General features: G+C 43.5%; 1 protein-coding gene across 1 annotated transcript in view; it reads left to right on the forward strand.

Annotated features, from left to right (window-relative positions):
* BMP2 (bone morphogenetic protein 2) overlaps nt 1-21,293 on the forward strand; it is a 217,242-nt gene that overhangs the window by 39,490 nt on the left and 156,459 nt on the right. Inside the window, exon 3 of the mRNA XM_077176286.1 lies at nt 868-943. The gene's annotated coding sequence lies outside the window, so the exon portion shown is untranslated. The remainder of the gene's footprint in view (nt 1-867; nt 944-21,293) is intronic.

The raw sequence follows: 21,293 nt of genomic DNA on the forward strand, positions 1-21,293 counted from the left end.
AAGGGCACCCACATCATGGGCAGCAAATGGTTACTCTTATGAGAACTATGAAGTTGTGAAGTTGTCAAACCACAGATAATATCACAGGATATTTGCTCCCCTAGGCTTGCTCCCTGATTATGCTCATCTTTTTAGATTGTCTATGCATGCACTTGTCATATCAGACATCCTTGGAGACAGGCACTGCAGAGCTCATGAAGACTTCCAAGGCCTTCTGTCACCTGAGGGCACACAGAGACCTTTAATCACCCCTGCCAGACCCAGCTGGGGCCAATTTCAGGCATTCTACTTAAGCTCAGGGGTAGTTTATCCTTGAGGTCATGGGGAGTAACTCTGCTTTTGCTGCTCCTTGGCACTGGCTTGACTCAGTGGCTTTTTAGGACAGTTTGGTAAACTACCTGCTTATTATTATTTAAATAAAGGTGCCTCTGCAGATAAGCAAATAATTTTGTATGGACTATGGGGTAATATAAAATTCAGGTGTGAATTGGTTGGTGAACAACCAAGCCTGCTGCTCAGCTCAGAAACACATTCTTGGGTTTTGTTCTCTAAACAAATAGAGCAAGATCACAAGCTCTTGATCGAATTGGAAAAAAAATAGTGCTTGGGAGATAATCAATAAAAGGGAAGATGGTTGCCAGGCCAGTCAATAAACATTGACTTTTATCTCCAGGCTGGTCCCAGTCCTGGCCTCTTCTAAGTGTAAGTACTATTTCCCTTCCCAGTTACCTGTGAACAACTGACTTGAGAGAAGAGGCTGTAGAGTTTGATGTCAGCCTAGTCCTACTGTGCCAGGAGGGCTGGGGTTCATGTTCCACCTGAACTGCTCTGGGACTGCTGAAAAAATCTCTGTCTCCTATCTGCCAGATCCCTTAGAGAGGAAATGCACTTGCTGGATGAAGAAAAAAAGATGTGGAAAAAGCCAGAAGACAAGGAGGCTGGGGTAAGTTCTCTGTGAATCTAACATAAAGAGTTGCAAGGAAATAGGTGGGTTTTCAGTCAACACTGATCATATCTCCAGCATCTGAGGCAGTGATGGTTTACATCCGAGGAGCTGCAAATTAGGGAGTGTTTTGGAGGCAGCATTTTCATTTTCAGTCATCCTTCAAGAGGCTAAGGAAACCAGATTTGGAGACTTGTAATAATTTCATCCTTTGAGAGGTGAGTGGGGAAAACTGTAATTGAGGAATAACTGTTCTCTTCCAGAGTTCCCATGGAGAAGGATGGGAAATGAAACCTCCATTTGCAGCTTCTTTACAGTTCATATGCTCAAAGCTTCCTTTGGTCAGGAATGAGGTGTACTGGATATGGGTAGTGTTAACTTATTCTTGGGGTTACTCAGCTAAGGCTGAATGGGATCTGTTTAGAGTTTGATTCCTTTTCCAAAGGGTCTACTAAACATCTATAGCTGAGAGTCTCTTAGTAGACAGATGTATGGTTTTGGGAGCATAGGCAGTAACATGACAAAGGCAGAATAATAAATACTGAATTTTTACTAAAATGTGTATTTCTTCTTCCAATGTATTTTTAATAGCTTTTCTTAGGCCAGTGTCATAAATTATCACCAAGTGATGATTGAATCATGTAAGACTGGTTCTATTGTTTTGTCAATGCTCTTGTTAGAAAACACAATGTCTGGAGAAATGTTTTCTCTTTTTTCATAGGCCTCTTCATTTATATTATGATTTTTTCTTAACTATAGGAAAAAAAAATGCTCAGTACTTAATTTTGGGTACTCTTGGGCTCACCCCAGTTTGTGGATGCATCTGTTTTCCAAATTGCCATTCCTCTCCAGCTTGCCTTACTTAGATTCTCTACATTTTCCATGCAATAGCTGTAATGCTTCCTCCTCCTCCCAGAGCAGCATTTCCCACTCGGGGTTTGCCAGGCTGTGGCAAAAGCAGATCTAGAGCACAGCCACGAGGGGATGAGGAACAGCAGCACCTGTGCAAGTGCTGCATTTCCCCCAAGGCTCTTCAGGCACTCAATAACTTCAGCTTTTCCAAGGAATTACTTGTGGGAGTGCCAAGAGTTTGGAGAGCAGTTGGTGAGTTCTCGGTGTAGGGAAAGTTACAGAAAGAAGTTTGTGAAATATTTAAATGTCCCTGCCAGTAGCTGACACTTGTAAGTTTCCTAAGGCCTTGAAGAAGTGACTGTTGTTGTACTGAGTGTCTGGGCTTAGATTGCAGGTGAGGGCTAAAGCTGAGCAGAGAATGTCAGTGTCATGTTCTCATATCCTATAGCTGGTCACTGGAGATCTTTCTTCACATACTGGCATCAAAACCAAAGAGGGCAGATGTGAAAGAGTGGTGCCCTCTCTCTCCATGGAAAACTTGTTATTTTGTGATGTGATTTCTGAAATCTGTGCTTGGGAGGCAGATGATTTTTGTTGTGCTAAATGTAAGTATATTCCACTGCTGTAGGCAAAGAAATGAAGTGTGTATCTCTGTGTCCCCCCCATTACTGACAGAGAAATTAATCAATGGAAACCCTGGCATGAGCACCAGGCACTACGGACAAAGTAGTGAGAAAAGCTGATCTGTACCACACAGAGCCTTTGTGTTGAAAATCTGCCCTCTGATAAATATCCACAGGTGGGAGGTGGCCATGCTTTATCTTTTGGTATCCTTTGGCTGTACTGCTGCTTGGTGGCACCAACAGCCACGGTCTGAATATCTGAAGCTTTGGAAAAATTCAGTTCCTGTAAGAGAAAAATCTAAATCCTGTAAGTGGTACCTGGATTAAGAGGAACAATAAAACCCCCTCAGTCTCTTGTTTAGGAGCGTTGAAGCTGCTGTTGCAGATCTGAACTGGGGTCTGAGGCTGAGGCATTGGGGTACAGAACAAGCAGCACTGACCCATAATGAGTCAAGCTCACAGAGGGTGTCTCTGTCCCCACCCTCTGGGTGTTGGGACTTATGGGGGTTTTTAAACTCTGCTTTCTGTCTCTGGCTGGCTCATGCTTGAAAAGCACCACATAGTGAAACACTTCCCTGCCTGGTGCAGAGACTGAGTCACTTAACACTGCTACCAAAACCCCCTTCCCTAGGGGGAACTGAGAAGGGTGAGAGGAAGGGACCAGAGCAGACCCAGGAGGGAACTGCCCAAAAAGGACCATGTCAGTGAGCATGTTCCCCAGACAGCTGACTGGTGACACAGACCTCTCTCATGCTGCTTTCAGCTGAAGCAACAAGGCTTTGCAAAGCTAGAGTTACAAACAGAACTGTTTTTCATGACCAAGGATGAACTCATCCTACTATTCAGCTTTTTTGCCTTCCTTCAGTCTGGTGGTTGTAAAACAGAGCCAAAAAAAAAAAAGGTGGTTTAGACTGTCTTTTAGGCTTTTAAAAAAAGTGTAGCTTGGTTGTCAAATCTGTTATGTGGTGTAAGACTTTCAGAAATTCTTGGTGTTACCTTTTCTGTGCTCCTGTAAGTCAGGGCTACAGGGAGGTGGTACCAAGCTAATATTGAAAATTTTCCTCTTAAATATGTATCTGCATAGTTAATTAAAGGAAATACATTTTCCTTTTCCACCCTTGGAGGCCAAGCACCTGCTGTGAGGCTGTAAAATTTACGAGTTAAAAGTTGTTAATGCCTGACTGTGTACATAAAAGTTAAAGGCTACAAGGGACAGCATCACATCAAATGGTGGCCAGTGGGTAGAGTCTGCATTCCCTGTGGGGTGTTTCTTGTGGATTCTGTCATGGCTGATGGGAATGTCTTGCAGTTGTAATCTCAGCTGTAGAACCAAGTAAAGAAAGAATCCCAAAAGCTAACACAGGATTTGGTACTATCCTTTCCAAAACAGGAATGAGAAAGGCTGGGTTCAAAATAATTGTCTGATTACGTGCTGTTATTATAACTATTTTCTTTAGGATACTGGTTCTCAGCTGGAGTGACACTCTGAGATATTATCTGATGCTGGATTGAGGCTATTGGGATGGGAGCTTTTAAGATAAATAGACTCACCTTTGTTTGACCTCTTCAGTTTGAAATTGCTCACATTAATAGTACCCTAAATCATTCTTTGTCCTTTACAGATGCTTTAAATATAACAGCTATATTTACATGATCTAAACGAAACTGAAAGTTCTGTGTCTGTGCAGATGAACTAAAGATGGTGTTTTGCCCTGAGGAGCTGAAACTGAACTAGGGGGCAGGGTGGAATGTAAAAGTGGTCTCACCCCATTCCCAGGGAAAGCACAATGGCAGGAGGTTGCAGAGAGGCTCTGCTGTAAATCAGCTCTTTCTGAGCCACAGGTGGCAGAGACAGAGTTGCACAGGTGTCCCCTACTGCAGCCCTCAGCCCTGGCTCAGGCTGCTGGGAGCCGAGTGCTGCTCCCTCAGGGCAGAGCTTGGGAACACAGCCCTGAGTATCCCCAGGACTCTGGTGCAGGTGCGATCTGAGCTGGCTTCCACTGAGCTGCTCCTGCCTTCTCCTGACCTTTGGCACAGCCCTGGGGAGAGCTGAGCTGCTGCTGCCACAGTTCTCCCTCTGCTGGGCCACACAGGTGTGCCCTGGGGGCTGGATTGGGTTTGAGGGAAGAGCTCTTCCCTGCTCCCTACGACTGACTCGGTGTGGAGGAGAAGGCAGCACTGTCTGAGTTGTGCAATGTATCAGCAAACTTGGGATGCTGCTGTGGAAGGGGGTTGTGCAACTTTCCTGAATGAATAATGCCTATGAAAGCAATGCAAATGCTGTGTTGGTAGTGTTGCTAAACTTGGGTTTCCATCCAACTGTGCAAATATACTTTTTTTTTTAATGCTAGACCCAGCCTTTTAAATATAGAAGCTTTAAATAAGACTTCCCTGTGTCTATTCCTGCACCTAAATCAGCATTTTCCAGAGGCTGAGCAGCACCTGGAGTTCCCCTAAGGCATGTGACTTGTGAAAGCTGTAGTGTAATTAACACTCTGAAAAATCATGTTGCAGATTCATGTGCCTAAGGGTAGGGTTTTTCCCCGTTTTTTTCTTTTTCTCTCCCCCACTCCTTCCAGTCTCTGGCTGGATTACCAACTCCTACAGTTTTATTGTTACCCTTGTGTTAATTCATGTCTCTTAGAACTTCCTCTCTGAAAGCCAGGCTGGACTTTGAGAACAGTGAGGAAAACCTCATAATATGGATTCAGGGGTGTTCCAAAACCATTAGCAAGTATTTTATTGACTATTTAAAAACTGATTTAAGGAAGAGTCTTGTCAGTGTGCAGATCCTTAAAAACAGGTGATGTTTTCAATCCTTGAAGTACTGCTTTAAATATTTCTTTACAAAGGAGCAGTCTCTGAAGATGCCCAAAACAGCAGTTGTTATATAGTGGTATTACTTCATCTCTTCTGTTCTGGCCCTGACACAATGTTGTGTTTCTTGCCCGTACTTGCTGAAGGACCAGTCATTATTTTACTTGCTGTGACAGAAGAAAACTGATTTCTTTGTAAGACCAAGCAAGAGTTGGATACTTGCATATGATCCTTTAACTGCTTTTCTTCAAAGCTGAGCTGTGTTTTTTGCAGTTAGAGCTGAGCACTGATAAAAGAGAAACTCCCTAAAGGCAAACTTCTCTCTTGTCCTGACACACTGTACACAAATCTCATTGGGTTCAGCCTTTTCCTCTCTACCTGTGGCTGAATCACATCCTGTCACTCACTCATGCAGATGTCTGAGGACTGAAGAAATCAAACATTGCAAGATGTGGTCATCTGAAATACCGAGGGAGCTCTGAATGCCCCAGATGAGGGGCTGGCAGTAATTGCCATCGGGGCGTGCCCAGAAGCCCAGCAGTGCCAGGCATCCCAAGGGCTCTGCTGCTGCTGCTGGGACCCAGCCTGGTGACACAGCCCGGCTGTCCACAGCGGTGCTTTCACCTTCCGAGCTTTTACATCTCCTCGCCTGACCGGCACCTGGAGCTGCTCTTGCTGTAGCATCTCCAAAGCACCGCAACGGCGACAATAGCAATGGTAATACCCGGCAAGAGCAGCGGGGAGCAAACACTTGTGCAAGAGCGTGAGAAGCTCCCGTGTCCCGTGAGACAGCGAGGCTGGGACCAATCCCTGCCCGTGAGCGACCAGCAGGTGCCACTGCAGCCCCGGGAGCAGCGGCACTGCGGCACGGGGGACACCTGGTGGCCCTCTCGGATCGCCGCGCTGATGAGAGCTTGTGCCGTGCCTCCTGCTACTCCTGGGGGGTGTGAAGGGCACACTCGGGGTACAGCCTCCTTACAGACACATCTGCATCATTAACTCTGAGGGCAGGGGACGCCTTCCCATCTAGGACTCTCTGAAATGGTTGTTCTTCCTGTCTGAGTTTCCTGCTTGCCCTTGCCTTGTGATCAAGTGAGATCCATCCTGGTGTTTCTGCCCCTGCATGAAGGTGTGTAATCAATATTTCCTCTCAGGTTGCTGTTCAGGGCCCAGCAAGCACTGGAGGTTTCTGTCACAACCATGTGCTTGGCATAATTTTCAGGATTTCATAAACACTGGCTACTGCATATTCACAAAGTAGTGTGAGCAATCAACTTTCGGAGAAAAGATCTTCCATTGAAATATTACTTAATAAGAAATTGACGTCATGATATTTTTTAATATACATATGGGGTTTTTTCCAGGAAAAGCAAATAGCAGCAGACATGCAGTTTCTTCTGAGTTCAAACTTTTAAATAGTTTAAAAAAAATATTTTTAACCCCCTGACTGAAGTCTGTCTGGAGGATTATCTATTGAAAAGGTATTTCTTGTTACTCCTATAAAACCTATCCTCATCAGAGGCCTTGCTGGGAGAAGATTCTGGGATTAGAACTGGTGCAACTGAGCTGCACAGATATTAGAGTTTGAGGATGTGGTGATATAAAGTCTATCTAATTTGAGATTTAGTGTGGAATTTGTTAATGGCAAAAGAAGTTGGCTGTGGTATTGATCTCTTTGGGCTTTTACAAGCCTGCTGGTGCTATTCCTGGCACTTTCCCTCACATGGAAGTCTCCCCCTTCCTGTCACATCTCACCATCTCTATCAGGCAGGTGTGTGCAGGGTTTCTGTGGGAGGAGCCCTGCTCTGAGCACCTGTAACCTCAAGGGGCACCCCCAGTGATTTCTACCTTCCCAGCCTGAATTCCCCTTAACATGAGCCCTTGATCCCAAGGGTAAGGTTATGTATTCTGGATTGATGCTTTGAGAAGGCTGCCCTAGAACAGAGGCTGGACAGAGCTGAAGAATAAAGCAGGGATTTATTGAAAGGCCTCAATGGATCCACCTTGGGCAGCACAAGAGCCCAGCCAGGGCTGCACCCCAGGTGAACCAAAATGGTCACAAAATGCATGACCAGTCATGGGATCTGTCTCCTTTATAAGTTCTGCTCCTTTTGCATCTTGGAGTCAATTGTCCAATTCCAGCTTTAGTCCATGCAGTCCCATCCTTCTTGTTTTTCTCTCTTCAGCCCACGTTGTTTGTGCTCTTGGGCCTGAGATTTGGATCATTTGTCCTTGGTCCCCAGCTAGAGAAGGAATTGTTTTGTTTCTCCATTCTGCAGAGAGCTAACCATCCCATAATATGGAGCCCTGACCCACACACTAAAGCAGCACAGAACCTGAAAAATATAAAGGCTAAAACCTGAGGCATCAGGATCACTTTGGAAAAACACTTCAACAGATGCTTAACTCCTGGATATGAGTGGTCCTGTTTAAGGTGCTCCTTTGTGCTTGGCCTGGTGTGACTCTTGCTGGACCTTCATGGATCAAACCATGAGTGATTTTTACCTTGGCTGACACTGGAGAGGTGGGTTATTGTTTTGCCTAGAGTACTGCAGTTAAAGTAGTGCAGATCCCTCATGATTTGATACAGACAGCTGCTCATTCTTACAAATGATTTCTGTCTAGCTTCATTATTTTATTTGTCACTTGGGCTTTTTATTTGAAATTTAAGCCCTTCAATGCAATCAAGTTCTATTGTCAGTCTTTACTGTGCAGCTGGGAAGAAGGGAGCTATACCTTGATGAAGTGGATGGTGACATTCAGGAGTGAATAGAAGAATGAAATAAAAGTACAAAATATCTGGAGAATTGGATCAAGAGTTGTGGTAGTTTTTCAAGGATTTGATTAAACTAGATTGGAGTCATGGTCTTCTTTTCTCCAAAAGAAAGCACATAAGGGCAGTTAATAAGGGAAGAGTAATGCAGTTTAAATGGTGCTTTTTTTCATAGACAGATCTTGCAAAATCCTGTGTCTCTGTATGTGGCTTCTTCTAAACTGATTACACTGATGTGGTTGTTTCTGTAATTTAATTATCTCTGCACTCAATGAGAACAAGTTAATTAAAAATCTCTTTTTTTGTTGGCTGAGATGTATTAGTTTTTCCTATGTGGAACTTCATGGCTTTTGTTTGCTCCTCATGTCACAGGCTGGTTTTGTTCAGTGCAGCTGTGCTCTCTACTGCACAGCTCAATATAGTTGGCTTTGTAGCCCCTCCTTTTTGTGGGCTGGACAAAATTTCCTCCAGAGATTTGCAAATGTAGGGCAGTAGTGTAAAAACACAAGTCCCACTCCTATGTTCAAGTTTGCTCCCTAGTGGGAAATCAGGTTAGCTTCAGCAGGTTGGATTGCAGGCACTTTGATGTTGGAAGGCTGGATGTGTGTGCAGGGAAATTGCTGGGCTTCCATGCACGGTCCCGGTAGCCTGGGTTTGGAAATTGTGTTTTGTTTATAACCAGAAAGGTTTTTATTTTAGCAAGCTCTTGGGAGATGAGCTTAACCCTGGGCTACAGTAACGTCAGGGCTGAGCAGGGCCGGGCATGGTTTGTGTTTGGGTTGGCTGCAGAGCTGTGCCTCAGGAGCTGACACACTTCCTCCTGGGCAGGAATGCCACAGCACGTTGGTAGGAGGTGCTGCGTGCTCCATGAGTCATTAAACCCAAAGCACTGCATTTTTCCTGCTCATTAAACATCACTTGGCTGCCTTGGTCAGAGCACGGCCTTGCCTTCTGACTAACCCCAGTCCAGCTCCCTCCCTCCCGCTGGCAGTCAGGGCTCCTCGTGTGCTCTTTGCTTTCCTGCTGAAGTGCTGCAGATCCATGATGTTGGTACAGAGTACCTGGTCCTCCTTAGTGCTGGGGACATCCATGCACTTCCACTGCCCTGAAACCAGAAGGGCAAATGCAATCTCATCTAGAGTGAGGTGTCCCTGTCCATGCAGGGAGCTGGAAATCAATCCTCTTTAGAGTCTCTTCCAACCCAAACCATGCTGTGATTCTGTGAGACAGTCAGACAATATAAACTGGACAATTGCTTTTTTGATTGTTGGTGCATGCAGGCCCAGGGACCTTGTGCCATCTGATTAATTTTTTTTTATCTCCTTCCTGAGATAAGTCCTTGGAGTGAAATCCACCAACCTGAAACTCAAATATTTCATGTCCATTTCCGGAGTTGGGAGGAGCTTCCCCTTACCTGCAGCAGCATCCAGAGGAGCTTTCACCTTTGCAGGTTCCCAAGGGCCTGCTATGCTGTGATAGCCACAGATGTGCCTCCTTGTTCATCCATTGCCTGGGGTGAGCTCCTTCTTGTGTCCCTGCCATGAGAGCAGTGAAACATTTCCCTTGGACCTGGCAGAGGAGCCCCATGCCAAGGCCACTGTGACTTGAGGATATTGCAGCAGCTCTGTGCTAGAATGTTCTTTATGGGCAATGGCTCTAAACTTGATTAGAGGAGTTGATGGTAAGGTCACACCCTGGAGCAGGGAGCTCTCCTTTCTGACCCTTACAGAGCTTCAGGACTTCAGTTTTAGGAATTGCAGGTTCTGAACTGATGAGGATGAAAGAGGGAAAATGCAGAAAGGAAAAGTGGGCAGTGATTCTCTCTGAGCCCTGGAAAGCTTTTGAGATCTGCATCCACTGTAATTTTCCATCTGTGTGGATTCTTAGTGGCTTTTGAAGATGTCTTTTCTAGCAAGTTTCATGAGTTAATCATGAGGATTTATAAACAAAAATTTTAAATGTTGCACATTATACCCTGCCAGCTCTGACTTATGTTTGATCTCGAAATTTTTTGGAAATACCCGAATATGAAGGCAATGCCTGTCCTTTAGATGAGAGTATAGGAGATGCTCCATTTCTAGGTGACTATCCCTAGAATCCCACAATCTATCCCTAAAGATCACACAATCTTTACAAATATCTTATTTGTAAAAATTGTATTTTGATAATATGTTTGAGTTACTTCTGCAAGAACTGTGGTTGTGTATTTATTGGGATTTTGGCTCATTGAGTGGATGGCCTATTTAGTTTGGTGTATCAGATAAGGGTCTCAGTTAGGTTTCCAGTGCAGAGATAAATGGGAACTTTTATTTCTAATATATTTTTCCAAGGTTGATTTCAGAAGCAAATCTTAAAAGGAAGTACCTACATAGCAAATGTAAATCATAGTGCTGTAATTATCTTAATCCTCCCCTGGAACTTCTCTGGAAATGAAGCTGTCATTCCAGTATTTGGAATTTTCTGGTTTATTGTCATTCATAGCCTGTTTTGAGATGTTATTCAGTGGCCATCCAGTACATACCTGCTTTATCAGAGCTTTTGAAGGCTCTGTTATATTTCTTGGAGGTGAGGTGAGCAGTTAATAAGTCTTTGACAGGAACAGGAGTATTGTCTTAACCCACTCACTACCTCAATACCTGCAAAACTCCTCAAAGTCTCAGATCCAGGGTTGCTTTGAAGTGGATACCTGCAATAATATTTGCAGCTCACACACTGATTCCATGCTGTGCTTTTGCTGCCCTCCCTTCAAGGACCCGATCCAAAACCAATTTTGAAATGAGCAGAAAGTCTTCTATTGATGTTGTGCCTGAGAGCAGATCCTGAAGAAACTGCAGAGGAAGCGATAACATGGTGGTGGGTCATGTGTCTTGTGTCTGCAGTGGTGGGGAGCTGATGTCATGTTTATTAGAAGCCAAGATCAGAGTTCACAGGCTCAGGAAATGTCTGCAGAGTTTAGGAATGGTTTGTAACTTCTATCCCAATGACAGGTTTATTTGGCACTTTTTGATAAGTGGCCTGTTTGAAATTTCCTCTCCAAGTAAGCAATTTGTAATTCCCACTTGAAAGGGCTACTGTGGGGGATGGTGATGGGGCCATATTTGAAAACCACTTATGGTTACTAACATCCTGGCATCTGTCATCCAGGAGTCCTGTGCCTTTATTGTTTTGATCTGTCCAAAATGACTTCTTTATATAGAAACTGGAAAGCTCTCTTTGTGTCCTGAGTGCTGATAAAAATATTTATGGTCCCTTAAAGCATACAAATAGAATTGGAGACTAAGCTAAAGGATCATTAGAAATAGTTCCACTGTTTTCCCATCATGAAATTTGCTCACTTCTTTGGGTCACCTTGTCTCATTCAACCTTACAGTGCATTTTTCTCCATCCTTTGTCACAATACCATTATTGTGGCACTCAAATTCTGCCAGTTCTGAGCCATTGCACTGATTCCCAATCCTCATTTCCCAAGCCCAGCCCCTGCTTCCATAAGCAACAATGCAGTTTTTTTGCAGATGTTGGAGGTTTCTTCCTGATGGCTCCTGTTGACTCCCAAAGAAAGCTGGAAGAAGTCTTGTTGTACTGGTGATGTAACTTAAAGGATGTTAACTACATCCTAAAGTTCTTAAAGGATGTTAACTACTGGAAGCACTTGAATAATTGGGATTGTTCAGCCTGGAGAAGAGAAGCTTCAGGGTGCCCTAACTGTGGCCTTCCAGTACCTGAAGGGAGCCAACAAGAAACGTGAAGAGAAACCATTTACAAGGATATTTAGTGACAGGACAAGGGGGAATGGCTTCAAACTGAGAGTAAGTTTAGGTCGGATATTTTAACAAGGTTCTTTTCTGTGAGAGTGGTGAGGCACTGGATTCCCCGTCTCTGGAAGGGTTCAAGGCCAGGCACCAAACATAAACTTGGTTTTCAACTGTCGAAAACCAAGTTTTCTTTATTTTAAGAATGAGGGCAGGTATTCAGGGAAGTGTCACTGAAACAGAAGCTCTTCAGAATCAGCACTCAGGGACATGGAGGTACCCAGCTCCACTGTGTTCAATGAGAATTAGCTGGAGTTCTGTTGTTACCAGAGTTCCTAAGATGCTCCTGGAACAGGAATACTCTTTAGTACATGTGCAACACTTGGAAATAAATCCAGACTACTGTGCCATTTGTGTGCTCTTGGAATTGTCTCGGCTCCTTTTTTAGGGTAAGATCTAGTTGGGAAAATGACGCCTTCCTTCCCTGTTCTGATGCTTTCAAAATCCAAATAGATGGAAGAGACCTTATTTGCATGGAGACACCCTGACAAAAAGCAGCAAGGCTGGGAGAACAATCTGGATCCCTTTTCCAAGCTGCTGCACTGTTTGCTTGGGTTTGGAGTCATAGGCCAGTCCTGAATCACATTCAAATTTATTTCTTGTTGTCAGAGGTTTTTGCATCAAATATCCCCTGACCTCTGTCCTTATTGGAGGTAAACCAGACAAAACCATCCAAAAGCTATCTTGTCTCAGTCTTGATTTTGGTCTGTCCTTGGCTTGCTGCTCAGACTGTTCAATGCCTGTCCCAGGATCCCCGCAGGGGAAGGTGCTGCAGCTCAGCATTACAGGTTGAGGCTGGTTCCTGCCAGCAGAGGACACTGTTGTTCAATAAATCTCTCCAAGAGCCTCTTCTGGCATTTGCTGTGGCTCTTCAGCCTGATGTTTTGTAGGGTTTCGGTACGCCTGGGCAATTTGTTACACTTACGAAGATTATTTTGGTTGAGGACTGAAAACTTTGGAGACTTTAGAACACAATTGCAACTTTACTATCAGCCAGGTCCTGGAAGGAGAGAGCTTTTTGCCATGGCAGTTTTCAGCCAGGAATGCACTGCTCATGGAAGCACTGCTGACTGCACCAGCACTGCAGGCATTGTGTGTTTTGGATAAACGATCAGCAGGAGGAATTGAAATCTAGGAACACATTATGGATCTGTTATTAGTGAGAGTTTTACCTGCACATGAAGTATAAGAAAGTGTCATGCAGAATTTGAAATTAAGGAGGCTGATGCTGCTGCAGAAGGTTTAGTGGAAAAAATTGGGTTTGTTCAGGCATTTCCTGACATCAGGTGTGGAGGTGGGAGCTGGGGAATCAAGCTGTTAATATAAAGGGCCAACAAGAGAAATGGGAGTTCCACAGACATGGGCAGCCTTAAGTCATGTGCAGAAGAGAGAAGGAGCTCAGAGGTGATGCTGAACCTGGAAAGGAGTCCTTGCTTGTGTGCCATGGCTGTACTCAGAATGGGAGCTTACATCTGCTCAGGTGTCTTCTCTAGGAGGTCAGTCCCAAAATTTAGAGGCCTCTTGAAGGGCACAAATATCTTGTTTGCCAAAACCAACCAACCCAACCTGAAAAATCCTCTTCTGTCTCCCCTACTTTGACAGTAAAAGTAGAGATTTAACAATTTCTTATTTCATCTGAAATTTCACCTAGTTTTGCAAAATAATTTGCAGAATAAAAATAATGTGAAAGCTAATAGTTGCTGCTTTATAAATGCTTCTGATCTTCACTGTAGCAGAAAATCCTTTCATTCACTGTTAAGTTTTAAAATGAAGGTGGGAGGGAAGATTTTAAACTGACTTCAGCTGAAATGTTTTCTGGCTTCTGAGACTGTTGAGCCAACAGGGAGGATTCACCTCTTTGGTAACAAGCCAGTGAAGATCCTTTTTGTCCTGCTTCTCCTTCAATGCTTCTGGGGCCTGCCATCAGCCATGGCTCTGTTTCTGATGAGCACTTGAATGAAAATGCCCTGGTGCCACTGCCAGCTCCTCACTGTGCTCTCCTAGGCCAGGCATGCAAACAGAGCCCTGCTGTTTCCTTCCCTCCCGTGTTAGGGCAGATATTCTGCCTCAGCTCTGTTTAAAAGGCAGGCCAGGGATGTGTTTGACAGGCCTTGCTCTATCAGCTTCAGTTGCACCATATTTATGTTAGCTGAGGATGTGGCTTTGGGTTCTGATTGCAGTTGTTGGTTGAGTCAGGAAACCCAAATTTCACCACTGTGATGCTTTTTTTTTTTCATTTGTTTACATGGACTCTGAGTGTTGGAGATGGAAGAGAAAAATATGATGGCTAAAGAGAAAAAATGTGAATCTCCTTTCACAGGTGAAAAGAAAATCACAGCTTACAAGGAAAGATGTGGTGAGCTTCATCTTTGCAGCTTCCTTTTCCCACTTTCTACTGCAGAAGTTCAAGAGGGCTGCAAAACCTCAGATTCCACAAAATATGACTGTCCCTAATTATAAGGTTAAAGGATTAATATTGCTTATAGTAATAGGAAGTGTGAGGAGGAAGTACTACCCCCTTTTCAATAAAAATAGCAAACTCCAAATTTATAGTAGGAAACGTGGAAGTCCCAAGAGTCTCAGCCTCCTCTGAAGTAATTTCTTCCACTTCTGGGTAGTGAGCTTCCTATTTATTCAGCAGCCCTGCAGCATCTGTGGGCCAGAGAAAGGCAGCTCCCACATGTGGCCTCCTCCTGAACCTCGGGGCAGAGCGACGTCTTCCCCACCGCTGCCTTTTCAGCTTTCATTTAACACTTGCACAAACCTGCCCATGGCCAAGCAAGGAAAAGGCACTCAGGACTACTGACACCAAAGAACTGGCAGCTGTCCTGCTGCTTTTAGGGGTGCCACTGGCTTTGGGACCTCGCTGGGACAGGCAGCAGGGCTGGTCTGGCTCTGTCTTGGGCAAAGCCCTGGTTAAAGTCAGTAGGTCTCAGCTGACAGGGATGGGATTTGAGAGTTTGAAATGGGTGTTATAGTCCAGTGGTTGAGAAGAATTAAAACCCCTAAGACTGATTTACTTAATGAATTTTCTCGTTTCACAGAGACTGGGTCATTGCATGGTGAAGAGGGGAAAATGCAAGAAGTTTTTGAAATCCCAGTGCCCTTGAGTTTTCCTGGCTGAGTGGTTTAATGAGTGGCCAGAGCCACAGAAGGGCTCTTGCTTCCAGCACCAATTGGGAGTGGCAAGTTGCAGATGAGACCCTTCTTTAGATGAGACTTTTCTTTGTGATGGGATTGGTGTGTTCTCCCTGTCCCCTGGAGAAGGATAGGAGACACATTGGTACTTGGCTGTGCTTAGGAGAGTGGCTTATATATGACTGATGGGCACTTAGGCCCTTCACTGAGCACATACCAACCACATCAGTTTTGGATGTATAAAACCAGCTGGGGTGGGGATGGAAGAGGAGGCAGGGAAAGTATTTGTCCCTTCCATGTTCCTAAAGTTTTATCCCAAGGTCCTGACCCCTCATTTAACTATTAATTTGCTTAATAATTTTATTTAGCTTTGTCTTGCAGGTCTGCCTAGTCTCTGTCTGAGACACACATCTGGCCCCTCTGTCCTGCCCTCCCATCTCCCTACAGACACTGTGTACATTTTAAGCATCTCAGCTTTCCTCCAAACTCCCCAGCTGCCCCTGCTCCCAGCATCCACATCTGGCATTTGTTAGTGGGAATTTATGGCATCACAGCTCTCCAGCCATCCACAAATGCAGACCTCTGCTATGGCTTTGTCCTGTTGTGTGACTTGGCTTGTAGGACACTTCCCTCAAGATCTCAGGTGATGGATCCTGATGCAGAAAGAACAAAGTCCCCTTCTTGTTCTTAGCCTGATTTTTATTTGTGGTATGAGATAAACCAGCCAAATGGAAGTTTGAGAAAAACATTCTCAGTGTTTCTGAATTCTTTCTCATAAATTAGCATTAATGAGAGAAATTTTGAAGTTGTGTCCTGAAAATACCAAAAGGAAAAACTTTGAATGGGCCCTAACCCAAGTCATTTGTTCTCAGAAGGGAAGGACCATCAGCTCAGTGAAGGCTACAGACCAGCCATCAATTGAGAATTGTTTCTAGTTCATCCAGTGCTTCTAGCCCATGTTTGACTTTAATCCTGTTAGTGATGCTGTGTGATGGTCAGGCAGAAGTTAAGAGGTGTTGCTTCAGTTGTTCAGGTGATGGCCCAGCCCTGTGTTAAGCACAGGTGACCTTTCCTGCTCTTGTGTGACCACTGTGCATTGGAGCATTCAGTGCTGGGGTTAACCACTCATGCAGATAAAGAACTCTCCATGTTCCTGTACTGTCAGTGTGCACAGGTGAGACAGACCAAGGTGCTTTGTGCAAATCCAGGGATCTTCAGATGAAGATCAGCCCCTTGATGTGACCTGCTTTGGGAAGTGACTCAAAGTAGCTTCATTTCTAGTATTGCTAAATTCCAGTCTTCTGGAACAGCCTCTTCTGATGTGATCGTCTTTTCCTTTTAATTATGCCACCAGGTTAAGGTATTTGCTCCTGTTCTTTAGCATAGAACAGCAGAATTGTTCGGGTATTAGTGCATAGGTGGAGTTCTGGATGTCTGTGTCTAACATGGATGTGTGTGGATGGATGTGTCAGGTTTTAGAAAATTATTGGAAGCAGCTGTGGGTGGAAGAGAAACAAAGCCGTGGGTCTGTGAGCCAAACAATTAACATAGGAGTGGAATACTGTAGTTACATCAGTCTTTCTTTAAAAAGCCAGAGTTTCTCCCCAATTCCCAAACGTCCATTATTAATTCTCTTGGCATGTAGCATAGCAAAATGAGTGCATTTATGAACTTGACTACTTCTTTTAACAAGTTCCAATAACTGCTTCCTAAACCTTGTGTTTTTATATCAATTACATACAGTAAGCATTGAAATCAACCAAAGAGAACTGCTGAGGCCAAGAAGGGTTATTTATGTTAAATGAGGATTGCCAACTGCCAAAAGTAAAATGTGGATATAATTTTATAACACCATTTTATAATTAAAGTCATAAGTGAGGTTTCCTGCTATTGTTTAAAAATGTGTCACGATAAATTTAAATCAAGGATGAAGGCACAGAAGGGGCTACTAAAGAACATATCAATACAACAAAGATGGTACAGCGAACATGTCTGTTGCAAAAGAAAAACATGTGCTAACAATTTCAGTGAAATAATTATATTTATTGCATATAGATTCTGTTTTAGGAACTATAACCACTTAGAAACTGTTTTCATTCATGTCAGATGGAGGTTAATTTGTTGTTACTGTATGTCTATAGATAGATTTTACTGTCAGAGAAATTTAATATGTTGGTTTAATGATAAGGCAGCCTTCTAGCTGGACCAGATTTTTTTTAAAAGGCCAAGAAATCCCAAAAAAGTTAATAGTTTTGGCTAATATTTATGTGTCCACAGCACTTTTGAGTTAATGTTGCACCAATAAAGAAAATAAAACCCTGGCAAGTAAGTACCCACTAGTCAGAAAAATATTTAAGCGCATGCTGTACTTCAACAATTTTGGTGGAATGTTGATTTTAATAGAATTAAGCACATATCTAAGAACTTCTATAGGGATTCTTTTTTCAGTTGTAGCCTGAACTTGAAGGACAAATACCTTCAAATTGTCAAAGTGAACAGGAATAACAACAGCCCTTCTTTTTTCATTTACTCATTGTCTGAATATATAACTGCTCCTGTACTGTCAGAGATCTGCCAAAGATTTTAGGGCTGACCCCTTGCAGCCTTTGGGTGGTTGCAAATAACTCCCCCTTTTCCCAGCATAAGGGGTTTAATTCCCATGAATTCATAAGAGTTAATCTGTAGAACATTCCTGGCTTTGGTGAGTCATGTTCATGGAATAGGTAAGTAATTTCCAATGGATCATTTCAGCCATGGCTTTGCTAATAGAACCCATGTGTTTCATATCAGCACCAAGGGGACATTCATCAGTGCACACCACTGCTGCCAGACATACTCTGTGCACAGTCCCTGGGTGCATCTCAAATGTCAATATGTGGAAAAAGATGAATAATAAAATGCAATAGATAGCATTTGTTACACATGCCATTTGTAAGTTCCTTGTAAAATAGATCCCAGGAAAGGAGCTGATGGTAATACAACGTTGAAGTTATGAAGCTCTCAGAGGAAAGAAATGCCAGAGTCCAGCAGTTCTTCATAATTCTGCTGCCTTCTGCACATGCATTATTGTCATACAGGCCTTAACTAGAGGACCACAGCTTATTTCTGCACTGACACAATGTGTTTTCCAAACTGGAAAAAATTTGGAAGCTGCACTATGCAGGAGCTATTGATGTCCTCAGGAATTCTACCTCATGCCTAGAAAATCTCAAGATGTGTTTTTAAGTTGTTCATGACCGTGCTGCAATAGAGGCAACTCTGTAACTGGAGCACAAGAAGTCACCATAGCCATGGTCTAATAAAGGCTGAAAAATGTTCTCATTAATGACACTAATTCCATCTTAATTCATCACTCACTTGGGGCACAATTCTTTAAAGCCTTTCCACATTGCTGGGGGAAGAAGTGGTGCTAGGAAGAGATTGTGAGACAAGGAGGAATGAAATGGGATGTCAGGGGCAAGAGGAGATGCTGGGGGCTGGAAGGCATAACTGCAATCAAGTAAATAATTAGCTGGAACCACTCTGACAAGGTCTAGAAATTTGTGACAGGTCATTTCATAGTCTCTACAATCTCACAGTCTCTACAACTATTCCTCAACTTTTAAACATCTTTTTGACTTCTCAGCTGAATTTCTTTTGTTTTTATAATGTAGTCCTTCACTCTTGTCCTGTCCTTGGGGGGGGAGGAAGAGAACAAATGACTGACTTCTCTCTGGCCCCCAGTTTGCTATCCTGCTGCATGTCTCCTTTTCCCTCTCTCTGCTTTCTAAATCTTCTGATTTTATTTTTGAGCCAGTTATCTTGTAAAGGTGAAATTTCTGTTTGTTCTGTTGCATGTATCCATTTCTTACCCTCTCTTTTGTATCACAGAGGTTATACTCAGGTCTACAGACTGAACTAAATGTTCCCAAACTCTTCCCTATCTCTTAAAAATCAGCTCTCCGATCCCCTGGAGTTCCATCTGTGTTTCCAGTGAGCACTCTACAGATAGTCAGGAATACCTCAGCGTCCTTCATTCTCTTTGTAAGTGCTCTGAAGTTATCATGTGTGCCTGATCTGGATATATTTAACTATTCCAAATATTTTTTAACATGTTTTCTTTCCATAGTCTGGACTGTGCACTTACTCTGTTGCTGTTAAGTTCAGCTTTAAGTATCTGATCTCAATTAACCTCCTTTAAAATCTGAAGCAGGAAAGGCCATGTTTAAGCCTTCTAGATGTTATCAATAGTCAGGAAAAGCATCACAGATGCCCTCTCCTATTAAGCAGTTTACTATCAATAGCCTGAGAAGGGAAACATGGAAATGTCTTGGAACATTTAGAGGAAAAGATTCTGCTACTGTGGTGTTGGGGGGGTTATGCTGCCAGAAAGCTCAAATATTTGTGGATTACTCGATGTGAGAGCAGATGACTGAGCTGAAATCACAGCCTCCTGCCTTTAACAGCAGCAGGAAGCATTTTGTTGTGCTACTTCCCTGGGTGCTCTCTAATGACAGAAAAATTGCACATTTCTGTCTGGTGAAATTCAGTCAGAATCCTTGGTAGCTGGACAGAAATCAGGCTGGACAGAGCTGCTTAACATGGTTTGCATTACACATGAGCTGCAGATGCTGCCTTGAGGAGAGTATGCACACGGAATATTTTGTCTAATTAACTCCAGTCTGTGTCACTGAGAGGTTTCTAGTCTTTGTCCTCAAAGTTAACATGTTAAAAAGTACACAAGCTTCTCCCTTTCATGTATCTTTTCTTATATGGATACAGAAGGATTTTGAGAAACAAGAAAATTCAAGTGACAATGTTTAAACTGAAGTAAAGGAGTTAAGGTCAGTCCAGTGCTGACTAGTGAAGAGGAACTGGGATTTGGTGGCTCTGCTGCTTCTGTAACTGAGGGGATAAATGGAATGACTGTTTGGAGCTGCACCAAATTTGTGTTTGCACTCTGAATATCAGACCTTTAGGAGGCCTGCTGCTAAAGAGGCCTCTCCAGGCTCTGCTGTGGAGAATCTACATGTGAATCCTTCAGTGAAATTAGAAATAAAACCAATTGTTTTCATTGCCCAGAGAGAGCTGCCAAATGCTGACGCATTTTCTGGATTTCAAATGAGCTTTGCTTGTGCTTAGCATCCCTCTAGGATGGAGCACTGCTGTGATCCAAAGCTGACACAGTGGTCAAGCCTCCACCTTCACTTCAAGGGCCTGCTTTGGCCAGTGGCCCATTGTATGTTTGGACAGCACTGGTGAGAATCTTTGGGAATTTCCCCCCTTCTTGGTGAGCTTCATGAAGTGTTCACGTTTCCATCCTCACTACAGCTAAGTGCTGGGAGTCTTTGAAGCTTCTGTATTTCCATGACTTCCATGAGGTAGGAAGTCTCAGTCTTGGAAAATGGGGAGATAGTTTCTCTGTGCCCTAACTTGAGTAGGGACACTGTGACAGAGCAAAAGACTGATCCTGGATTTCAGCAGCTCAAGTGTTTTCTGTAGATTTTAATCTTCCTTTAAACAGTGACCTTAAAAGCTGCTCAGGAGCATTTCAGAGGATACTTGGCAATGGAGTCCCTCTCTGTGTCCAGAAGTTTTATCCTGGATCCAAGTGCATTGTTGTCAGTATTGATGAGACATTTTACAATGAAACCCTGTTTAAAAAGAGAAAACCAAACTAGCCCCTGTTTGTTACAGGAGATCAGTGTTGCTCTGCTCAGCCCTTACCTCACCCTCTGACTGGCCCTTGGAGCTCTGGCTACAAGCTGGTGTAAATTCTGCTCCTCTGGGCCTGCTGCATGTTCTAATCTGGCTGTCACAGCTTTCCTCAGCAGCTTGTACAATGCTCCCATGAGTCCTGTGCATTGTGAGATTGGTGGCAAAATTGTGATGTGGAGCTAGAATTAAGGAAAGCATTCTCAAAAAGCCCTAGAAACTTGCCTGGTTTCATGGTTCATTAGAAACTTTAAACTCTTGCCATGCATGTTGAAAGATTTGCTTAAGTCAATGAAGTCTTTCGAGTGAACCTCATCAGGCAAAATTGGTGGTTCCTCTGAGAATCCAGAAGAGCATTACCAGTTTCAAGCAGCTTTTGCTCTGAGTTTTCTTTGATTCACTTGGAGCTGACACAGTAGAGCTGTGGAGCAACATGAGAGAAAATACTTAAATGATCTACAAAGCAAAACCACAGAATTTTGTGAAGTTATCATTAGAGCTGTGTTGAAAACTGGATGGTTTTTTGAAAGGAGCAGGGAAATATGACACTAAGGTCTGCAAAGCTGCCTTTCTTTGATTGCTACAGAAAGAAGCTCAAAGCCTGGAAACTTCACCAACTGCTAAGTCTCATCAGAGAACTCAGA

This window comes from Agelaius phoeniceus, chromosome 3 (genome assembly GCF_051311805.1).
Source record: "Agelaius phoeniceus isolate bAgePho1 chromosome 3, bAgePho1.hap1, whole genome shotgun sequence".
Classification (NCBI taxonomy): Eukaryota; Metazoa; Chordata; class Aves; order Passeriformes; family Icteridae; genus Agelaius; species Agelaius phoeniceus.